The sequence below is a fragment of the Acomys minous genome (genome assembly GCF_964271855.1).
Source record: "Acomys minous genome assembly, chromosome: 6".
NCBI lineage: Eukaryota > Metazoa > Chordata > Mammalia > Rodentia > Muridae > Acomys > Acomys minous.
The window spans coordinates 14630734-14653042 of NC_140487.1; positions in this window are offsets into that span (position 1 = coordinate 14630734).

The following is a 22309-nucleotide window of genomic DNA, read 5'->3' on the forward strand; positions in this document are numbered from 1 at the left end:
ATTGTCAATGTTTTCCACAGTGGCTAAGAACATTGATTTTTCTATTGTGCTTTTCTAGTGTTTGCCCCTTTGGTTATTGATGCAGCATAAGTCATATTTATTCTTCAGTCAGTGAACCAGCACTTTCTTTTTTTTTTTCAGGTGAATCTCAAAATACATATGTCAGAATTCCTTTCCTATTGTCAGGAATGTATTTCTATTACATTTAACCAATGAGAAGCACTCAGAGGATATGAGCTATTAGAGAAAAACTAAAATTAGAATGAACTTAGATTGAATAGATTTGGATTGACTTACTGAACTTTAATTAATGTGTTACAGAGATCAATTTTGATGCCTCAGAGGAGTAATACAATTTGGTTGATGGACTACCACTGCATATTTGTAACAGTTCTGCTGATTTTAATACACGTGGGAGTTTCACAAATGCCAAACACAGTGCTAGAAAATACAAAATTTATATTTCTCATTAATTCTGTCCTTTTCAAAGACACACAACAGATTTTTCTTCATTTAGACTTGTGTCTGTGTGAGTGTATGTGCATGTGTGTGTGTGTGTGTGTGTGTGTGTGTGTGTGTGGTGTGTGCTTTGTTTTTAGAAGTGGCGACTGTCAGGCAGTGTTAGTGGCTAAGTATGGAACCCAGGTGCAGGATGCATTTTAATATTGACCTCATCTGTTGAAGTGCAGTAAACTCAGCCACTCTGAAAATCCAATCAGCAAATCCCAGTAAGATAAGAGTTTAAACAAGTTTCCTGGTAATATTATCAATGCGGATAAAGGGTTTTTTATAAGAGATGGTAACTACTTGAATCAGTTGAAGACCTTTTATAGATATGAGCTCTAGATTTCTCTTGGGCTAATGGTAACTAATGTAAGACCTTAAATGCATTAAAGTTTTCTCCAGCTACTTTAGATCAATTTTATCTGATAAATATAATGTGTGTTTTGCTAAAACACTGTCATATGATAGCGATGCTTAAATGTAGTAGTACAAAAGAGTATGACAGGTTGTGTGTATTAACTGTTTTAATTCAGTCCTATGCTGTCCTGGTCTTTATCCACCCTAGGGGCTACAATTGGCTGAGCAAGACACACCTGATACATCAACAAGACTAAGGACTGATAGAAGACATGAAAAAGGAAAAGGAAAAGAGGCAACAGAAGAGAAATGAAGAGAAAAGAAGAAAATTAACAAACTAGCAAAAGATAAGAAATTCACAACCTGACCTAAAAATCATCCTGACACCATTTCCTAAGATGATTCATATCCTGTTGTTGGGGAATTTCAAGCCACAAGATTCCTATCTCTTTATTCTTTATTTAAAAAGAATGAATTATCTATATATCTGAATAACACAGGGAGAACACAAGAAAATATAAAAGCAATTCATAGTATTAAACTGCATGGAAAAATGAACAGCGGGGGTCTCCTTATGCCTTCATTCTATAACACAATCATCAATTTATTTTTTTAATTTATTTTTTATTTTTCAATTATTTTATTCAAATTACATTTCAATTGTTATCCTATCCCATGTATCTTCCCATTCCTCTCTCCCTCCCATTTTTTTTTTTATCATATTCCCCTCCCCTATGTCTGTGACCGAGGGGGACCTCATCCCCCACTATATGGTCATACACTATCAAGTCTCATCTTGGTAACCTGTCTATCCTTTCTCTGAGTGCCACCAGTCCTCCCCCCCCCCCAAGGGGAAGTGTTCAAATATGGGGCACCAGAGTTCATGTCAGAGTGAGTCCCAGCTCTCCACTCAAATGAGGAGAATGCCCTGTCCATTGGCTAGATCTGAGTAGGGGTTCAATGTTTACTGCATGTATTGTCCTTGGTTGGTACAGTAGTTTGAGCAGACACCCCTGAACCCAGATCCACCCATCACCATGTTCTTCTTGTAGGTTTCTAGGACCCTCTGGATTATTCTATTTCCCTAGCTTCCCATATTTCTCTCACCTAGAGTCTCATTAGGATGTTCTCCTATCTATCCCAATCTCCTGGTGAGTGAAGACTTTCATGTGACATGGCTCTTGGGCTAGTGTCCAATTATAAGTGAGTATATACCATGTGAGTCTTTCTGTTTCTGGGTTAACTCACTAAGTATGATCATTTCTAGTTCCATCCATTTGTCAACATATTTCGGGAAATCCTTCCTTTTAATAGCTGAGTAGTATTCCATAGTGTAAATGTACCACAGTTTCTTTATCCATTCTTCTTTATCCATTCTATCCAAACAGTTTGGCTGTTTCCAGGTTCTGGCTATTATGAATAAGGCTGCTATGAACATGGTTGAGCAATGTCCTTCTTGTGTGCTGGAGCATCTTCTGGGTATATTCCAAGGAGTAGAATAGCTGGGTCTTGAGGAAGCCCTATCCCCAGTTTTCTAAGAAAGCACCAGATAGATTTCCAAAGGGGTTGTACAGGTTTACATTCCCACCAGCAATGAAGGAGTGTTCCCTTTTCTCCACATCCTCGCCAGCATGTGATGTCACTTGAGTTTTTGTTCTTAGCCATCTGATGGGTCTAATATGGAATCTCAGAGCCATTTTGATTTGCATTTCCCTGATGATTAAAGATGTTGAGCATTTCTTTAAGTGTTTCTCAGCCATTCGATATTCCTCTGTTGAGAATTCTCTGTTTAGTTCTGAGCTCCATTTCTTAATTGAGTTATTGGGTTTGGTGGTGTTTAATTTCTTGAATTCTTTATATATTTTGGATTTTAGATTTTGTCAGATTTAGGGTTGGTGAAGATCTTTTCCCAGTCTACAGGCTGTCATTTTGTTCTGTTGACAGTGTCTTCTGCCTTACAGAAACTTCTCAGCTTCATGAGGTCCCATTTATTGATTGTTGACATTAAGGCCTGGGCTGTTGGTGTTCTGTTCAGGAAGTTGTCTCTTGTGCCAATATGTTCCAGGCTCTCCCCTACTTTTTCTTCTAATAGATTCAGTGTCTCTGCTTTTATGTTCATGTCTTTAATCCATTTGGACTTAAGTTTTGTTCGTGGTGATAAATATGTTTCTAATTGCATTTTTCTACATGTAAACACCCAGTTAGACCAGCACCATTTGTTGAGCATGCTATCCTTTTTCCATTGAATAGGAATATAGATTTCTTTTATGCTCTTTTGTTCTGTTTTAGGCTTATTTGCATTAAAATAACTTTGCTGAGACCAAACTTTATGCTTAATGATACTCAAATTGATAGTCTCATATCAGTTAACTAACAATTAAAATAATTTCTATAATACATATGAATCCAGTTGTATAATTTTTACATGAACATGTATACATATATTTGTAGAAGCTTAGCTTTTAATTATAACTACTGTATGTTAAGTAACCATGATTTTGGTAGACAGACTGCCATAGACTTATGACTATCTTGCCTCTACATTAATTTTGTGGGAATCTTCTGTGATGTTCCTATAAATGGAAGGATATATTTCTAAAAGAGCCCCAGACATTCATTGTGTTCCTTACCTAGTACTACTGCAACAGCACCTGCTGGCCAAAGATAACTTCAGTTGTTGTTTTGTGATAAACAACTCACCATGCACATAGACTATATTAATTATTCATATTGCTTATAGACTATTCAGTAGTATCTTTTTAGTGTAAATCTGAGGCTTTATGTACTGTATGTTTTTAAATTTTAATTAAAATTTTAGAGTGTCAGGAAATATTCTACTACACAGAGGTAATGCAAAGCCAAATACTGTTTGTATTTTATGTGTTTCATTATTAATCTAGAATCTACTGTGCCACATATTAATTACTGTTGGTGCAAAAGGTGACCAAGGTAGGTATCACAAAAGCTGCTGTTGCAATTTATTTACAAAGAAGAAACCATTCATCCTGTAAAAGAATACTTTTTGTGTTTGATACATTGGTGATTTTCAATTGTATCTTAAATTAATTAATGTACCTTAAATTAAATAAAAGTATCTTAAGTTAATCTGTAACATAAAAATGATAGCCTATAATTTCTCAAATTCACAATGTGCTGCTGTGAAAATAAATAGAACTAAATAGTTTTTAACTAATTAATGACTGAATAGAAAAGCGGTGGAACTCAGGCTAAGGAGAAGTATAAAATAAGAGATATAGAGATGCATGAAAGATTGTTGACAGAAAATGATGATCTTTGGTATATTAAAGGTGACAGTCCAACACATTAGTGTGTCATTACACTTTGAAATTACTCTTTCTACAAAATAGAAAGTCACTTGCAACCATTTGCAAATAATGTTGCTTCCTTTTAATTAACAATTAGTCAATTAAAGGTGCATTTTATTTATTTAAATGGTCCTCAGATGAACTGGTAAATGCTTCACCAGGCCAATAGAATGATATGTACTTTAACTTGGCTTTACCTTATTTCTGGTATCCAGAATACTTACTTTTTCAGATAGAATTATCACTGATGAAAGACAGATCTGTAAGTGCTGAAAACCAAATGAAAATGGCTTGGAGAATGACATTCTAGTGACTTTTGTTTACGTTAAAATTAGGAATAAAAGAAATTTCTTAATTTACCAAAGGGCAAAGATTAAAATATTGGGAGAGAAGAATTGAGAGAAGATACAGGCTCAAGTCCTACATGGAGGAAGGAAGGCTCAGGAGGAATCCTTCATCATGGTATGACGACAAAGAATTCTGAGAACAGAAATAACTAAGATTTGGAGGTTTTGTGCTCTGTAGTAGCTACGCATCTCCTTTCCCTCCTGTTCCATCGTAAAGTGCAGTGTTCTAGGTGTCTTCTGTTGCATACAGTGGCAAATGGGTGACATTTCATGGTAGATTTTTCATCTTTAAGACATCTAGGCATTTAACAACTTTAGAGACTGATTCTATGTTCAGTATGTGGGAGTAGATAGAGAAAATATGTTAAGCAAAGTAAGCTCCATGTTATAAAATGTAAGCCACGTTTTTGGGAGTAAAATGTATGGTTCAACCCACTAGACTAAGTACAAGGTATGTGCAAAGACAAGACTGTGGTAAGGACTTAGCATGTTAAAAGGATGAAGAAAGAACACTTTGGATTTCACGATGAGTTAAAATTCATTTGACCTGGTAGGTATAATGCTATCATATTGCAGAATATATTGATGAATAGAACTATAGGATAAGCCCCATATAAATTCCAAGAAGTATGGATCCTGGAATGGAGTGTGTAGAATCTATCTAGAGATGTGGATGGCCAATTATAATATTTGCAAGTGCTTTGAAACCTAATTAATTTATTCTGAATGGATATGCTTAAAACTTAGAAATAAATGCCTCCTAATTTAAGATCATGTTTTTAGTCTACTCTGCAAAGGCCTATTTAAATGACATTGCTTATCATATATTGTGATGATATCATAATGATGAGGCCAATATCAAACACAATATTTTCCACACCACATTTTGAGAAAGAGAGTTTCTAAGTCACAATATTCATTGGGTTCCATAGCCAATCAGGCTTGGTTCTATAATAGCTGAGTACAGTGTAATTGAAAATTTATGTGGTTGTACATGTTCCACCTTGTAAAGCATATTTAGACTTCTCCATTAAATCACATCAGTAAGATTCAGTTTAAAGTAGAATACAAATTTTGTTTTCTGATCTGTTACTAAATCTGAAAACATCCTGTCCAAGTAAGGGGATATTCTTTAGTGTCAGTTTTATATCATATTGAAGCATTTATTTTAGCTTCTTTACTTCATGATTCCACTTTATATAATGTAAGAAATTATATAACATGTCATGAAAGTACATCTGGATGATAGCTGACGAATCCGTTCATCATTCATTACAAATCATAAATGTTTTGTTTAACCTCTTGGGATGGTGCTGATTGTGCTGTATTCCAGTAACAAACCTGCCTGCAGGAGGGAGAAAGGATCCTTGAGCATGTTAGAGAACATGTTGTGAACGCTATTAACTACTGACATCAATGCTGAGACGTTGATAACATTAATAAAGCCACTTTAGAAACTCACCCGATCCAGTGGAAGTCTGAGTATTTTTGAATAGTTTCTTATCAATTTCACTGCATATCATTTTCTCTGAAACTAATTCCTTTAACAGCAGCAGTCTTGTAAAGAAAACCAATTAATTACCTAAGTGTTAAAGGTTTAATGCTAAGAAAATAATTGAATAATCTGATAGGACAAAATTAATTTACTTTAACATTGACTAAATACCTTTATCCTGCAAAGCAAAATGGAAATAGATACTTAAAGAATTAGAAGTGATTTTTTTTTACAAACAAGACTTAATTTCTAGTAATGTAACTAAGAAGAAATAGAAATCTAAACTTATATATGAAGGTATCTCATATACTCATTTGACCAGCTATCAGATGCAAATTGAAGGACCTTATGGTGTATCATAATACTTCAAAATAATTTAATTAGGCAACTATGCTAAATAACAATTTAAAAATGAAAAGCTGAGCAGCCAAGTCAATCCACTTGTTCATACACAATGGGTCATAGATAATCAAAACAGTTAAAAGACAATTTCCCTAGCAAGAGCAAGTGAGATATACCCTTCCCCTGAAGTATGATGTGACAAAAAGGCAATTAAATAAATGAGACAGGTTTTTGAAGTGGCACTTCGATATGCCTAAGAAAGTAGTCATGCCTTATGATGAATGGTAAGCTTGATGCAATATCATTCTGGTTACTGTATTGTGGAAAGAGTTTCTAACTCTTGCTCAAGTTAGATTTATTCCTCCCATTCAAATACAAAATGCAACAAAGCAATTTCTATTCCTTGAGTGAATTACAAGTTTTTAGTTTGTTGCATTTATTTATATTTAACCTGAAGTTTGTTTGCCTGTTGGATTTGACCTTGAAAAGTGAAAAAGTAAAGCTAAAGCAATAAAATATTGCTTTAATCTTATCTGATTTGTTACTTTTATCTTCTCCCTTTACATAAATACTTACACATTTCTATTGTAGGGCAAAATTTAAAACAGATTTTAAAAGAGAAGAAGAAACAAAGGGAAGTTATTATACTTTTTCTCAAAATAAAGGGCCAATTTAAAGACTGTTCGTGCAGCAATATGAAGGCCTGACTAAATTTTTGACAGAAGAAATGAAAAGACAGAGCACATTCAGGTGTTATGAAAGTGAGGCAAGAGGATTGCCAGGTTGAGACCAGCATGGGTGTGTCGGCGCTGCACCATCCAGCGGAAACAAGACACCAACATCCAGACTTCTTCTCAAGATCTTTACTCAGGATTAAGCTTAGTGGGAATGGCCCCGAAGAAGAGAAGGGCCAAGCTTAAGTACAGCTCAAGGGCCAATCAGCTCATGCCAGGTGCCACCTCCTCATAGGTCCGCGTCAGAGCAGGACTGCTCGTCATCAGATCACCAGTTACCCTTGCACAGCCTTTTCCCATGTAAGGACTTGTTTATCTTAGAGAGCGCTCACCGTCGGGATGGCGGAAACCTGCGCCTTGTTAAGGCGCGGCACCTCGCAGCTCTCCACATGGGTGACATATGTGAGATATTTTCTAAAGAGCAAAAGCTATCACAAGCTGAGAGCATGGATTCTCCTTTTGTTGTGTTAATTTCTACCACAGAAAATAGTTTATGAACACTATTTTACAAGGAATTTCACTGTAGCCATTCACTATTAAAGATAATGTTCATTGTTTCAATCATAGAAAAGGAAAAGAAACAGAAAAAAAATAGTTTTAATGTTTTGAGACTTCTTTCCTTCTGATACCTGCATGGTTAACCTAAATCCTTTTCTTGCTACAATTGGTGAAAGTCCAGCATGGGATGTGATGGGGATGCCCTTAACTAACAGCATCCTTCCTTAGGTAACAGCATCCTCCCTTTTATCTGTGGAAACCTTAAGCCTGTGTACATCTCACAGCGAAAAGCTGACCTGACTCACTAAACAATGTGACTTAGAAACTGTTGTTCATCTTTGGGTCAAAGATGTCTCTTTATAGTAGGGATGATCAGAATTATAGTCTACCCAGCAAAGCTCAAACATTGGCTGTATTAGTAGATAATACTAATTTTTCATACCACCTCCAGCCAAACAATGCATAATAAAGGCAGCTAAGAGTTAGCTTCTTAATCAATACTTAATAAAATCTAGTTTGCCTCTCCACACATTCCCCCAGGCAGATAGTTAGAATGTTACACACATTCTCTTGATGGATACTTTGTGATGTCTCGTCCTTTCTCCCTCCCCCCTCTTTACACACAGACACACACACACACACACACACACACACACACACACACACACATTCACCACCTATTCTTCATCTGCTTGTTTTTGCGAGGTATTGAAATCATTTCAGCTGTAGGCAATTAAATAAAGGCAAGAATATCTCAAAATCATGCACTATGGATGAGGGGTTAGGTGATGGTGAGGATTTAGTCACACATGTCAATGTCTTCCTTATGTTAGATTCTTCCCAGAAGGCTGTTTTCTATTCGATGAAGAACATTACTATTCTCATTATCTATAAATACCTAAACCATAAAACTAGGATATGATATGCATCATACATTTCTTTTACAAAATGAACCAACAGATAGAATACTAAGAATGAGAACTTGAACTGAAAAAGCAAATGATGGTCAATTGTATACACAGACTTCAGAAATGTCAAAGAAAATAAACTCCTTAGCAGTGGTAAAATTCAAAACTTTCTCAAGTGAAATATGTTATGTCTTTCAGTAATCACACACTTTTTTTCAAATTAATTGTGTGTATTTACAGCCGTTGAAAAGTTTATAAATTGATAGAGGTGATCATTTTATTCCCTCAGTAATTTGAAAATACTCAAGCAAACTATAATTTTAAAGGGATTTTTTGGTTAGTATATTGCTTTTTCCTGTAGAAATTTCATAAACCATAAATAAAATATTTGAACAATAGTGGAAGATATATGTCTTTGTTTTTATTTAATAATAGCATTAGTGCATTTTGAATAGTATCAAATGAATTGAAGACAGGTTTTTTATTTTTAAAATGTTGTGATTTGATGACTAGTCCATAAGTCACTAAAAAGACCATATTAGCCTCAAATGTGTGTCTGCTCTCTTGCCTCAGCCATCCGAGTGCTGGGATTATAGGCATATACTATCATAACTCATTAATTTTAAAACTTCTTCTCAAAGTATAATATCCATAGATAGGCATATATAAACATATACATGTGTATGTATATATAATCAATAGATAAATCATATTTAGGTGGCGAAATAAGGACACATATAATAAGCACATTGTTCAGTTAATTCTCATTTAAATCTCACTGTAATAGCACTCAAGAAACCCCTCTTATGAAAAGGTAAGCATTCTTCTAACCTTTATGATGCATGTGGTGTGGTTTCCTGACTTACATAGATAACACATTCACTCTCACACCCTGCTTCTGGTCTGCGTGACTTGAATGAGAATGAACCAGATTTAACACCATGGTGTGAACATGGCGTGGTTCACTTGCTATTAGAGAAATGCTTATATGTTATTTAGCTCTTGTTTCTTTGAACAGATCACACATTTGTGTGGAGGGTGCACTTAACAGGATTGTGACTTCAGAGTATACATGTATTCCATTTCCCAGAGACTGCTAAGGCATTCCAATGCAATTGTGACACTTTGTATTTTCAAATGCAGTTATGGAAATTTTTGGTTCTTCTTATCACAGTTTAGAATACTTAGTATTTGACTCTTAAATTTTATTTTATTTTAAAACAGAATTATAAATGAATTGTGGTTTTTATTTCCATTGCCTTTTGAGAAAATAAATCAGTGATTCTTCCATCAGCTTGTTGGTCATTTGAATAGCCCTATTTAAGTGCTGTTTTCAACTAAGTTGTTGTAGAAGTGCTTTACATGTGATGAATGTGAATCCTTTGGGTCATGCATGTAATGCAAATACTAAACTCCCCAAAATTTCAACTTTTGTTATATTGTCCCTTGTTGAATACTTGGTTTAGTTTCGTGTGTCAATAGATATGCTTTTCCTTTAGGAACAATAATTTCATATCCCATTGAATAACAACTCCAAACAAAGAGTAGGTGGTGGATTTTATCAATTATGAAACATTTGGCATATTTTTTATCTATTTTATTGGGCTCTTATACCTCTACCTTCCTTCCAAGCTCCCAACATTAGATAGAAGAGAAAGAACATTAAAGGAGAAAGGGGGCATATATATATATATAGATAGATAGATAGATAGATTATGGATGTTAGGTTCATTTGGGGCAAGTTTAATCTTTGTCATCAGAATATCCAGCAATCCAGCAAACCAGCAAAACCAGCAACTCAGCAGTCCAGCAATAGCAAATGCAACAGTAAACTCAACAGCAGGATGAACCAGCAACATCTGGGCAGTAGCATGGGGAACAGCTGCCCTAGGCTCTCAGGGCTCTCCCACTTACACCCTCTCCCGAATCCCCAGAATTAAAGTATCTGCAGCTAGCAAAGATTACACCCCTGCCAACGCAGGAAGGAAATCATAATAACCAGCTGTGAAGCAGCCTTTACCCCATACCTTGGATTAAAACTAAAACATATTGATATAATGTAACTGGGTTTTTAAAGAAACCAAAAGTCTCACTACATGGAACTTTCAATCCTCTCGCCTCCATGAAAGGAAAGAAATAAACTCCCAGGTTAAAACGATGTTTCATAAATTGTTCAAAGGTATATACTGCTGAGGAATGAAAGGGAAAAGAAACAGAGGTGGGAAAAGCCAGAAAAATAGTTTTAAGATACCAAGATATAGAAAACGAGGAGTTTGTGTTTTGTTATTTTTCCCTATCATAATCATGGCTCTTTACTCCCTGTACCTTTTTAATATACCATGATATGAGGGCTTTGTAACCTTCAGATAAAATAAGGCTAGTGTAACCTTTACTAGAGGATTGTGTTTGAACTCAGCAAATGTTTCTCATTGAACTATAGTGAGAAAAAAAAATCCTAATTCTTAAGTGTAAATGAATTAACTCTAGTGCTTGACAGAGGACAAGCCTTCAAAAAAGCAAATTTTACTTTCTAGAACAAATTTCCATTAACAGGCCTCTCTACTTTTATTTGGGGCATTAAGTTTTTAATTCCATACTTATATCTTAAACATTTATGGCACATAAAGGCAATTTTCTCTCTCCTTAACCCTACCATTCTAAAGAATGTTTTATTATATTTTATCATTTTCAAAGCAAATGACAGAGGAAGATTAAAAGCATCCAAAATACACATTACATCATTTAATGCTCTGCTATCAATTCAACTTCATTAAACTTGAATGCAGTTCAATTAGAATATTATGTTTACAACATTGTTTTTCACAAGCCTGGCTTCTTAGGCCCCTGAGGATGCTCCTCGCTAATTAAATATGTTTGCTCTAGTCATGCATTCTTGCCCAAACAGCAGAAAGCAAAGTTCCCTATGATATACAGTCATTATTATCTAGAATAGCTCCCATTTCCTTAGAGGGAATAAAGGATGCTGCTGTTCTGCACATGGGAGTGAAAGAAACCTTGACATTCTTTGCTCATGAGAAAAAAAAGTTTTTAGCAAGCTTAATTTTTGGGATTCTGCTAGTTTATTACTGGTCTCTAGGAAGTCGAGAAGAGGGTTCTAAAATTAATAGCCAATCTTTCATAAAGTATCTAACATCTAATGATAAATTATAATAGGTTAGGACTTGTTTATACATTTAAAACATATATTTAATATAATTTTCAAAATTTGTATATACATATGAGTAAAACTGGTTAGAATTTATTTACACATTTTATTGTAAACATAATCCAACACACATGCTTGTATAGCTTAACATTTAAATATTTTTCAAAAAACTTATTTTTGTTTTTTCTCTTTAAAAACTATTTTGGGGCTTTTGAAGACCTTATTTAGCGATTTTACCTTATATATCTATATGTTAGACCTAGAATATATATTCTTGTGATAAAATTAGACTAGTTTTTAACATGACCATGATTTTCATCAATATACAAAATTCAATACCATTGAATTAAAAAATAATCTTATTTGTGAGTAACAAGGCCTTGAGATGAGGAGGAGATTCAATAATTTACCTTTTGTTATATCCTTCCTCTGTATTTCTATATCTCTCTTTCTTTCTTTTCAGCTCCTATCTCCTTACCTATAAAAGAAAGAAAAAGAAGAGAGAGACATCCCTGAGTCAAATGTAGTTTCTTCTATGAAAAAGAACAATAATAACTTATGACCAACTCCCAATGAAAATAAGCATCTATAGATCAAGAGAATAAACAGAAACCCACCCAACCCCCCTTGGACGAAATGGAACGTTGTTCTCTTAAGGTTTCTTCAGGCTGATATGATTCCATAGCTATATAAGGTAAAATGGTTAAATAAGGTCTTCAAAAGCCTCAGAGACCTACAGAATCTGGCATTTAAAGATGGTTTTATTATTCTTAAGATTCTTTGACAACAAGACAAGTTAACTCTTGAAATATCCAGCTTACCTTAAAGAAGATGATGAACATCAAAGAACTTCCTTTTGGAGTTGGCTTCAAATGTTACAAAACAGCCACTGAGAAAAATGTCTTCGCTTTACCATAGACAGAATTCTGCCTAAAAATAGGCAAGTTTAGATGCAGGCAGAGTCAACAGCCAAACTCTGCCAAGACAGGGTAAGTAAGTCCTCAATAGTTCCTGCCTCACAAATATGTCTGTCAGATATACTGGGCCAGAAGGCTGAAGATGATGCTCCAATGTTAGAGTGTTGGGTGACTATTCAGTAAGCAAACTGTTTCTGCCATTTTTTCATTTTGGAAGCTGCTAACCTGCTTTTTTTGGTTCACTCAGGCATTTAAGTTTTATTCCTTCTCAAATCTCTGATGGGGTTGAAGACCAATTGTTTAGCCTTTTAATTAAGCTTAGTAGGTTAGGGGTTAAGATGTTTTTAGATAAAGATAGATGTTTTAAGTTAAAAGAGATGAGATATGACAGATATTGATCTTCATTCAAAAACTTATACATATCATGATAGTAAAGAGGTTTATTTCAAGTTTGCCAAATACAAATAGCCAAATCACTATGACTGTAACATTTCTATAATTCCTTATTTCCTCGTGGTTCTTCCTACTTTATGTAGTTTATTTTATTCATGTGTAATATAATAAATGTATATGTTAAAAATATAATAAAACATGTTAAAAACTATATTAGAATTTATTTTTTTATTTTTATGTATGTGAGAATTTTGGTATATGAATATATGTGCACCATATGTATGCTTGGTCCCTATGGAGGACATATGAAAACACAGGGTCCTCTGAGCTGGAATTAAAGGTGGTTATGAGCCAGCTAACGCACTGGTTCTGGGAACCTAACCCAGGTTCTCTTCAAGACTACTAAGGGCAAGCAGTCATGGTGGTGTAAATACCTGTAATCCCAGGACTCTGGGAGGCAGAAGCAGGTGGCTCTCTGTGAGGCCAGCCAACTGAGTCCAGGACAGCCAATGCTACACAAAGAAATTCTGTCTTGGGGGAGAAAAAGAAGGAGAACAGTAACAGCTCTTGAGCACCAAAGCCATCACTCCAATACTCTCCTAAGGACTTCTTAAGAAAACAGCAAATATAAGGTAGTTAAAAATATAACGCTGCTAGCTTTATTTATTTATGGAGAAGACATCAGAAGACAGAGAATGAGCTACCCTTATTTCTGTAATACACTTCCCCTAGTCATCTGCTGGCAAGTCACTAGAGACCCAGGATCATTAGGAATAACCAGACAGACAATCAAACGTAGTCACTTAATTGTGAAATAAAGGTAAAGTGACTTATCCAATGCTTGTGAAATCTAAAGTTATGTTTTACGTTTTCGTCACTATGCCTAGCCCCATAAAATGAAATGCCTCTAACCTGTGAGCCCCATGCCCATGGACAGATGCTTCATAAATGCAGGAGGGTATTATTTATGGTAGATAAGAAGCCACATACTTCTACTCCCCTAAGTAACTTTGTCTGACTCAATTACACTGGATGTTCCTGTTCACATGGAGGTGAGAGACACCCAGGCAGGAAGTACATCAGGATGTATTTGTCCTTGATTGGACTGAGTGAGAATTATGTAACATTATGGGTTTGCCTTTGTAAGTCTCTGCAAAAATGTGGCTTGTTTCCATTTTCTGGAAACCCCTGGATGGACCTGTCCAGAGTCCATCATCCTGGTCAGTATTTAATTAAAACTTGCTTCAAATTTGGCTCAAAGGTATGGTAGTGACCTTATTCTAGCCTGGTGAGATTTACAGGGCCTCAGTGAAGAAGGAAGCTAGAACAAAATTTGGTGTTTCTCTTTAATCAAGCTCAGTGGTCTATTTCTTTTTACCTTTTCTAGTGTTAATTAATTATATTTTATTAAGACTACATTTCAATTGTTATCTGCTCACTTCTATCTTCCCATTCCCACCCTTTCTCCCTCTTCTTTCCTATTTCCCTCCCCTAGACCTCTGACAGAAGGGGCCCTGCTCCCCTATCCCTTGACCACAGCCTATCAGGTCTCATCCAGATAGCCTGCTTCCCCTTCCTCCGAGTGTCACCAGGCCTTCCCACCAAGGGGAGGTGATCAAATTGGGGCACCAGAGTTTGTGTCAGAGGCAGTCCCTGCTCTCCCCACAACCATGGAGAATGAGCTGTCCATTGGCTAGATCTGAACAGGGGTCTAGGCTTACTGCATGCATTGTTTTTAGCTGGTGAAACAGTTTGTGTAGGCCGTCCTGGATCCAAATCCACCAGGCTTGATGGCCTCCCTGTTTGGCTCCTGAACACTCTGGGTCCTTCCATCCCCCTATTCTTCCATACTGCCCTCATGGGGAGTACAGCAGTGAGTTGAGTCCCAGGAATTGTCCTGATCCCCCCACTGGGTGGAGTCTCTCAAAGGACATCTATGTGGGGCTAATATCCACTTACAAGTGAGTGCATATCATGCATGCCTTTCTGGGTCTGGGTTACCTCACTCAGGATGATCATTTCTAGTTCCTTCCATATGCCTGCAAATTTCAATATTTCCTTGTTTTTAATAGCTGAGTAGTATTCCAATATGCAAATGTGCCACAGTTTCTTTTTTTTTAAACTTCTTTTTCTCCTTTATTAATTTATTCTTGTTACATCTCAATGGTTATCCCATCCCTTGTATCCTCCCATTCTTCCCTCCCTCCCATTTTCCCCTTATTCCCCTCCCCTATGACTGTTCCTGAGGGGGATTACCTCCCCCTGTATATGTTCATAGGGTATCAAGTCTCTTCTTGGTAACCTGCTGTCCTTCCTCTGAGTGCCACCAGGTCTCCCCCTCCAGGGGACATGGTCAAAAGTGAGTGCCACAGTTTCTTCATCCATTCTTTGGCTGAGGGACATCTAAGTTTTTTTCCAGATTCAGGCTATTACAAAAACCAGACACACTGAATCTGTTAGAAGAAAAAGTGGGAAGAGCCTCGAAGTCAATGGCACAGAAGACAACTTCCTGAACAGAATACCAACAGCTCAGGCTCTAAGATCAACCATTAATAAATGGGATCTCATAAAACTGAAAAGCTTCTATAAAGCAAAGGACACTGTCAACAGAACAAAATGACAACCTACAGATGGAAAAGTTCTTCACCAACCCTACATCTGACAAATGGCTAATACCCAAAATATATAAAGAACTCAAGAAATTAAACACCACTAAACCAAATAACCCAATTTTTAAAAATGGGGTACAGAGCTAAACAGAGAGTTCTCAACAGAGGATTATTGAATAGCTGAGAAACAAAGAAATGCTCAGTGTCCTTAGTTATCAGGAAAGTGTTCTATTTATTACTGTAAAGTACATAAAAAGAAAGAATGAAGATATAATGTACACCTTTCCTCAATTGATTCTGCTTAAGTTTAAATCATTTCAAACACTTCTCAACCATTTTGTGTGTTGGTTAACTTTGCATCATAGATAATTGACTAAAAAACTAAGGTGAGGAAAGTTTTATTTTGGTTCATAGTGTGAGTGGTTTCAGAATATAAGGATGGGCAGGCAGGACAGTGTAGCACCATTGTGGAGGGCAGAAGTGCTAGAGGGTGTAGGACTTCGCGCTCCACAAGAGGGTGAAAGGAACTTTCTGCTCTGCTGAGCTATAATCCGCAGACCTATTCTTATTGGCCAACTTCAGGCGAGGCCCCACATCCTACACCAGAACCTCTGAAACCATTATTGCTTGTTGTGGTCCCTGAAGGGGCATTTCAGATCCAAAGCATACTGCCTGCCATATCTTGGATTTCTGATAAATAAGTTGGTATTACTTCGTAAGTGAATAAGATTAATTCTTTTCTATCTACATTTAAAACAAAATGCTATGAAAGTGTGCTTCTTCTTGCTGTATGTAGTTTATTTTATATATGTGTAATAATATAAATATATATGTGAAAAAATAAAAAATCAAGTCTTCAGAGCTGAGAAAAGTGGACATGTGTTTGCTTTAATTAGGAAAACAAAGAAAATAAAAGTTAAGAAATTAATTAAAAATACTTATCCCAGAAAAACATTTTAGATAGATTTCATATTTGAAAGTATTCTAAGCATTTTTTCATTTGCAAGTCTTTATGTGAAATTCATATTTAAAGTCTTTAACATAGCCTTGCAGAGTTCAGTTGCATTTGGATATCTTTTCTTAATAAAATGATTTGTTTAAAATAGCTTTAAATAATTTGGAAGGTAACTATTTCCACACTTATATGTTTTTTCTAACCATTCAAAAATCCCTTTTATTTGATGTATAGCTGTTAAATGACCGAATTAAGAATTAAATTCATTCACCTTCTCCCACTAAACAAAACAAACTGAGAATTTTTTTCTGACCATAATTTGCATTTAAAGTTACTGTATATTCAAATTTTAAGAGAAATTAGACTGGATAGCACTTTATTCTTTGTCTTTTAAAATATAAATTTGATTCTACAAATAGAAATAGGACACAATAGTTAACTAACAGCACAGATTACATATATATTGATCATTTAACCTTAATATAGTAGTTATGGAATGATTATAAGGTATGAGAATCAAATTAGAATCTTGGCTCTGATATGCTTGTTCAGTATCAGCAAATGCAGTATAAATGTTTTTAAAAGTAAATGCTTTTCAAGTAGTCTTAATTTTTAAGAACACAGCTACTCCTCAAAAAATAGGCTGATTAGAATTAATTATATTAAAGTATATTAAAAATAACATCATTCATGTTATTCTAGTATGAGTTTTACTTCAGCTTGTTTTTCTAACTCCTTGTTACATAAGGAGGTTAATTTGATGACTGAGTAGTTTAGTGACCTTGTTGGCAACTTGTGTGGACATGATTTTTTGGAATTCTGACTGCACGTGTGTATGTGTGTGTGTGTGTGTGTGTGTGTGTGTGTGTGTGTGTGAGAGAGAGAGAGAGAGAGAGAGAGAGAGAGAGAGAGAGACAGACAGACAGACAGACAGACAGACAGAGACAGACAGAGAGACAGAGAGACAGAGAGACAGACAGAGACAGACAGAGACAGAGACAGAGACAGAGACAGAGACAGAGAGACAGAGAGACAGAGAGAGAGAAATATATTCCCTACCGATATTTTCATTTTCCACATATTTCTCTGGATTACTATTTATTTCATTTTGTTTTACTTTGGACTTTACTTTTCTTCGGACTTTATGTTTCTTTGGACATAAACACTTATTAAGAACTTGAGGAAGAATATACTCCTAAAGAAGTTTTCTCCTTCATTACTGCCTCCTCCTGATGCACCCTCCCTTCCCTCCCACTTTTCCATGTTTACTCCTACTAGTCCTCCAAATTAACCTCCTCCTCAACATGGTTACAACCTTTGGGTCTTTTGTTTTTTCTTATAATACAGATAGTATTAATTCCCTTCTGTCAGCAAAAAGGCTTTAGGCTGGCTAGAAGCAGGCATTTTGAGGCTATGTCAGCATCTTCGAGAACAAAAGCTAACTTTGGTGCTATCTAGAAGCACCATGGTGAGAGACTGTCAGAAGCCACATTTGCCCCAATGTCTCTCTCCCTACCACATACATAAAACTGGCATTTTCACCAAGAAGATCGTTTCTAATATCTTAGAAGAGCTGAATATTATTTTTAATGGAATATTCATTTAACACTGATCTCCCATTTTGTGGGTATTTTTCCTCTTTAGTCTGTGGCAGCTGAAAATTAGTAAATTGATTAACGGAAGTGCCTGAAGCATTGTTCTACAACTGCCGAGGAAAATAAAATGCAGTAAAGGAACATAAACCAAGAAAGGAAATTGATGTTTTGTGAATATAAATGCATGTTCACAATACTGTTGTATATAACAAAACTGAACAGATGTTACGATAGTTTCAGGGTGTATGTTTGTGTGTGGTTTTTTGTTTGTTTGCAAAGAGGTTTAGAGATTAGGAAACTAATTTAATGCTTGCATTATATTGAGGAAAGTTCTTTTCTGTTAGCTCTCTGATGTTTAGGAAGACAATAACTCTGGCTATATATCTACATAAAAAGAATAAATTATTAGTATATAATATTTTGAGAGTTGTTTAGGCATCATTTAATCACGACTTACCTTTGTTTCTCCTACAATATTAACTTCTTTGCCTAATTCCTGAGATGTGTGTGATCTTGACACAGAATGCAGATAAATAGATTCTGTTTATTTAGACCCCAAATCTATCTAGTGTTTATAATGTGAAAATTAACTGCTGAAGTAGGAGAGACTTTTGTATTTTCTTTTACAAAAACACTGACAGAAAATTTAGACCAAATTAACACTGTTAATCAATATAGTCTATCAAAGCATGCTAAAATAATTTCATTTTTCATACAATTTGAAAAATTTTATCTCTCTTCATGTGAGTGTAAAAGCTAATGAGAACAGCTCAGATAGGAAAAAGTCAAAACCAATGAATATATAGATTAAAAGTAAGTAGTCAAATTAGGAGGTAAACACATTGTAGGCAATTCTCAAGACACGAGAAAAAAAATCCAATGGCAGAATTATATTCTGAATTTTATTTTAAAAAATTTTGTTTTACTGACAGTCTTTACATCATTTTTAAAACACTGTGTAAAGTTTGTACACATTTTGCTAGAAACTGTTTTGTCCCATATACAATGAGGTGAATTGTGAGAGGGTAAAAAGATGGAAAATGAAGAGGGCATGGAAAGGGAAAAGAGGCTTTCACCACAGAGACTGTGTGAACCCCAGCCCAGGTGAAGATCAAGTGTTCCAGCACCAGAATTCTACTGCAAACAGTCTCTGTGAACACTGGGACACAGAGACAATATTCTTTTCATACAGACATATTTTAATGTGTATATGGCCTTTCTCTTGTCCTTGTTGTAAACCTGGAATTTCTAGGCCTCTCACAAGACATGCCATTTATTCTTAAAGACGTCTTAACCCCTTTGTGCAACCCTTGTGGGTTATGCTTTTTTTCTTATCAGGTTACAATTCTCTGCAAGGTACTTAAGAGTCACGTCATAATGTTGCTTATTGAAAGGGGCCAGAAATTAGGGAACCTCTTAGGAGACAAATAAACAAGGAAATTCCCCAAGTTTTCAAGATCCTATGAGAAATCAGTAAACCACAGAAGTATAAAGCTCCCCTTAAGAAGCCACACTCATTCTCTCCGGGATGTCTTATTCTCTTCCTGAGCACACTCTTTCTACCAATCTACCCACAATGTGTGTTTGGAGCTATATTAAATTCTCTACTTAAAAAATTTTACTCAGCTTCCTGCTGCCTCATACTGATAGTCTTCGGTGCACTGAAGAATCCCAACTTCACTCTGGTGCCCTCCTGCCAGTGACAAGGCAGGTGGGAAAAAATAAATGAAGTTTTTATTTTCTTCATATATAAATAATATTTTCTTTATCATACTGAAGTGTTTATTGAGTTTCACTTCATGAAATATTATTCATATTATTTTGGGTTTCTACATGTAGTATCTGAAAAAATATTTAAAATGTATCATATTTAGATGAGTATAAATTCAGAGTGCTTTTGTAAGATTCAAGTCTAAATTGAATTGTAAAATTGGTTGTAACATACTGCCTATTATTGAAGAAAACAATTATGTATTTTTTAATAATTTCTACATCAAGGATAATTTTTAATGACATTTATTATAGGTCCATGAATTTATTCAGAGACTTTTAAAAAAGTTATTAACAATTTCCTACTTTGTGAAAGGGCCTCAGATTCAGGAGTTCAAGAGTGACACCAAAACAGATTGATCTTTTGGGTAGAGTTATTAATGCTGCAGGAAGATGGAGTGGCTCTGAGGAGAGGTCAGTTCTAGGAGATAGAGTGAGGGGTCCCTCTTTTGGGTTTAAGAGAGGATGGGGAGACCTCACGCCAGGTGGCTGATGAGTAGCCTATAATTTGTCCTTGCAGTCAGGTTGGCTTTAATTCATAGGTGGGAGAAGCAGGAACAATGGTAGGCCCTTCAGTTAATTGTAACAGCATTGTCCGGTGCTTCGTGTTTGATTGCTAACTATGTCGCTCCCCAAGGTCTGCTTGCTGCCTCTTTAACACACTCCAAGTATTATTGCTATAGAACCTTCCTAACTGGCTGAATAAAAGGCTTACACCGGGGAAGGGCAGACAGAAGGGGTGGAGCAAAAATTTGAGAGCTAGAGGAAGAGTAGGATCTTAGGAAAAGAAAGAGGTAGCGGAGAGAAAGAAGGAAGTGGACCGCCGTGGGATAGGAAAGAGCCCAGTAGGACCAGAGGGGGAACTTTGAAGTCCTATGTGGAAAGAAGCAGCCAAGATGAGCATTAGCAAGTATTTGGGGATTAGGAATGGGAAGTAGCTCCAACAGAAGTTGTTAGAAAAGATGGCCTAGGATAGAAGATGAGAGATGATGCATGGTAGTTTGGGGAGCTAATATCTGCCATGCCCGAGGTGATAGAGGGCTATTGTAAAATATTTCGTGTATCTGTGTCTTTATTGATTGTGAACATGGGTTAGTAATACTGCTGCAATAATTATAAACCTAATAATAAACATTTATTAGGCCTTAACTTTAACAGCAACAGTTAATGTAGATCCATTATATGGGGTGTAAAACCTGTAGTCCTGATTGTTTAAGACTTTGACTGGCCTGGCTTGATAAACTTCTTTCCTTTAGAGAAACAGAAATTGTAGTCACTTAGGGTACTTGTCATTTTCCTGGAGTCTGGTGTCCTACAGTCACACCGTGTTGCTTGTCATTTCTTTTGCCGCATCTCTGAGAGCAAAGGAGAAAGAAGCATGATCTGGGTAGCCTTAGCTTAAACCTAATGCTTTGTCTGCAAAACTACATACAAAGAATAACAATTTATTCTTTTCTTTTGTATGTATGAGGAAAATATATCAGACCAGCCGGTTTAAGAAGATTGACTATAAGTAAACCAACTCTCTTTAGCATTTTAAAAATGGGGGTGATGGTGAAAACATACACAGAATGGTGCAAAGTGATCTTTGAACAGTGCAACGTGATCTTTGTACTAGAAACTGCTTTGTCAGATTTATTGATTATTCTTCTTGTCACTGTGACCCAATATCTGACAAAAAGTAACTTATGGGAAGGCTTTATTGTGGCTTACAGTTTTAGGGAATATAGTCCTTCATGATATGGATGCCATGGTAGCAGGAGAGTGAGGCAGCTGGCTGCATTGTCAGAAAGCAAGGTGTACGTATTTTTGGGATCTATTATACTACCTTAAGGGATATGTTCTATATAGTCCACAACTGACCATCTCACACTGGAGAGGCAGGGAATTCTTTCTGGTGGTTGCTCAGTCCATGAGGCTGAATTTCTCAGCAGTCCCCATCTGGTATTGAAGGTCTGGAGGATCTCTGGAGAACTGCTAGTCTTCAGTATAGATTGGAAACTAAAATAAACTAATTTTAATAATGATAAAAGAATTCCCAAGCAATGGGATAGATAGCACTGCTAATAAGATTGATGGTAAATAATCATATAGATAATTTTTTATCTGTGTTGCCACCAGAAGGTGACACCCACATTTGTGGTGGATCATCCTGCTTACATAATCCAGTGAAGAACATCCCTGACAGAAGGGCCCAGTGGCTTGTGTCTTATTTTTTTTCCAGATCCAGGCAAGTTAACAATCAATATTACCCATCACAAATAGTGTCAAATATCACCTAAGCATAATAAGTAGGGAAACATCAAGGATTACCATCTCCCATGTTCACCCTTCATCTGAGGTAGCTGGTTGTTATTTAATGTTCAGGAGTACAGCAAGTATTAAATATTCAA